Genomic DNA, 2963 nt, shown 5'->3' on the forward strand with positions numbered 1-2963 from the left:
TACCCCAGGACTGAATGCGTACTCATCGACAAAGCTTCAAATACAAGTTCTGGCACGTCAACAGGCCGAAAGTGAAAATCTAGTGCTTCAACAAAGAATCTTAGAAATGCAAGAAAGGGAGGAGCAGAGCATGGCACGAGAACCTCCAAATGTTGAAACAAACTCACACAATGGTTCTAACTCAAGAAAGCACATGGTAAAGTACATCAAAAGGCCTTTTCACAACATGGCTCTAGTATAGAAATCTAAATTCTGGTCATATACTAATCTGAACTTGTATTATCTAACATGTCCTAATTGTCATATTACATTCAACACTTGCTTTGTTGTAACTGTTCTTCCAATGCTTGATGTAGAGCCCACCGTATGACAAACATGCTGAGGCCAATCAGCATGTTCATGGTGAAGAAGATCATGACTGTGTAGGTGATGACTATGTAGAGAATGAGGAACTTGATGATGAGGCCAATTAGCAGGTTCCAGCCGCTGCAGCCTCGCCCGTCGTGAACACAGCAACATCACCAACGAATGATGTCCAACGCTTCGCACGTGATGATCTTGTAATCTTCTCAACCTCTCATACAGATTTCGTACAAGTGATTTAGTAGATGCTCAACCTAGGATTTATCCATTTCTCATACATATGAGCATCTTCTTCTTTAGGTTGGAAATGATGTGATCTTATTTGCCATGTCGAGTAATGAAAAAGTGGCTAAGGCAACTGTTGTTTCAATTAACCCAAACAATCATCTTGCGGGTGAGGCTCTTGGAACGAAATTTTGTGAAGTTATTGTGAATATTGTCTTCAAACGTGATGCATTAGTGCCACGTCCTTATGCTGAAATGAAGACTCTAGGTGATGCTGTAAAGATGCCGGTTGCTTGGCCATTTAATCGAGTAATGTCCACTTGATTGTATTCTCTTTTTTTGATGTGTGGTGATTATCTACAATTTCTAACTAAAGATATTTGTGACAGCTGAAGGTTTGCAGTCAACAGCCAAAAAGACCTTCTCAAGGTGTGGCTGGATCTTCTCAAGTTGTTGCTCGATTTTCTCATAGATCTTCTCAAGGTGCTGCAGGATCGTCTCAAGGTGTTGCTGGAAGCCACTAAGTTGCTGGGACTAAATTTGTTGCAGGATTTTATCATGAGATTGTTGGTAGCGACTTGTTGATTGGAAGCCATTCAATTATCTTATGGTGAACTACATGGTAGCTTTGATTGCTTTTGGACTATCCTGGTAGTTTTAGCTTTTGGACTAGAAGCTGGTAGCTTTAGCATTTGACATCAAGAACCAGAGGGTGTTATCTCTTGATCATTATGTTAGGTCACTTTTGAATGGTGGTTTTTGCTCAACAAGCAAACACTATTAGCTTCTGTACAACCTCATTACAATTGCTGGCTTTTGTACTTAGCTACCACTACATGTGGTACAATATTATCTTGTTGTGCAACTTCATGACATTCTTGTATGTCAGCTTGATTGATGTTAACAAGGTATTCTAGTGACATGATTATATATGTAGTACTCATTTGATATGTGAATGAATGAGTATGATTAATGTTCCCATTTGTAAATGTCATTGAAGATCTGTATGATATATTTTAAGTTGTATTGGTTCTGTATATTTGGCCTAATTTACACATTTTGAAATACAGCTTGTTTATTTTTTTTACCAATTTAATTGTGGTTGATGGACTATCAGTTGCTAAAACTTATTATTGCAATGAACTGTCGGTTGCTAAAAGGTCTAACACGCTGTCCGTTGTTGAAGATGGGATGTCTAACGGTCGGTTGCTAAAGGTGATGTCCGTCGCTGTACACATACAACGACGGCTTCAACCGCGTCTGCAGGGGTCCGTTGCTATAGCATTTAGCAACGGATCGTCCATTGTTGTACACCCCTTTCAGCATCTTCAAGTCAGTCGCTGTTGAAAGGTTGTCGTGTAGTGGGATTTTATATGAAAGGAAATCTGAAACTTTTTGCAAAATTTTTTGAGAACTAAACAACGCCTAAACGAAGCTCTTCAAGCATGATTCAGAATACAAATATGCGCACGTGACCGTGACAGCATAAAAATCCAGGCCATCTCTGTAGGCCTATAAATTGCTGTCTCCCGGGCAGTTTATTTGTTTTAACTCAAAGCTCTTGTACGCAAGATTATAGATGGGCAACCGGCCGGCCCAGCCCGGCATGGCACGACATGGCAACGGGCCGGCACGTCCCGATGCTCGTCGGGCTAACAAGGCACGTCGTGCCCTACGGGCCGTGCCTCAGTGGCACGCGGGCCTTGCCTCTGGCCCAGGCACAACACTAAGGGCCATTTTCCGTGTCGTGCCGGCCTGAAAAGCCCGGCCAATGTAGTCGGCCGTGTCGGTCCATGGCCCACTGCCTGTGAGAAAGGGGAAGGGGAGGCTGAGACGGCAAGAGGCAGGGGAGGTGGCGGCGACGGTCGTCGTACTCACCGTTGAGATCGACACTGGCGCTCTCGCCCCCGGGGAGCTCGAAACCTGATCTAGAGAAGGAATGGAGGAGGGCACGTGTACGTGCTCAAGGCCGGCACCCCGTGGTCACATGCTTGAGGACGACAGGCACGCCGAACAACGGACATGCGTGAGGAGGAGGTGCACGAGGAGGTTGGGCACGACTCGTGAGCCGCTAACTGCTCATTTGCCGTCATGTCGTGCCGTTGTCTGCTGCCTGCTGGCCTGCTAAGGGTGTGCCAGAGTGGAGAGCAAAGCAGAGAGGGAGGAAAAGATGCGGGTGCGACCAAGAGTGGGGAGGAGTGCAGTGTGCGACGCGAGCGAGCAGGAGGTGAGGAGCCAAGTGCGGCACTGCGGCGGCATCGAGTGAGAGGGGGTTTGAAGTTACGGTTAAGGGAGCACGCCGCGGTGGGCTTTTGGCCATTTACCGACCCTTCATCCGGCCTTTGGCCATTTTAGCGGGCCGGGCCGTGCTACCT

General features: G+C 46.0%; 1 long non-coding RNA gene across 1 annotated transcript; it reads left to right on the forward strand.

Annotated features, from left to right (window-relative positions):
* On the forward strand, window positions 485-1052 carry LOC110432298. Its single transcript, XR_002449715.1, has 3 exons — window positions 485-560; window positions 664-897; window positions 978-1052. It is a non-coding gene; the product is annotated as an uncharacterized LOC110432298 (long non-coding RNA).

Source organism: Sorghum bicolor, chromosome 2 (genome assembly GCF_000003195.3).
Source record: "Sorghum bicolor cultivar BTx623 chromosome 2, Sorghum_bicolor_NCBIv3, whole genome shotgun sequence".
In the NCBI taxonomy this organism is placed as follows: domain Eukaryota; kingdom Viridiplantae; phylum Streptophyta; class Magnoliopsida; order Poales; family Poaceae; genus Sorghum; species Sorghum bicolor.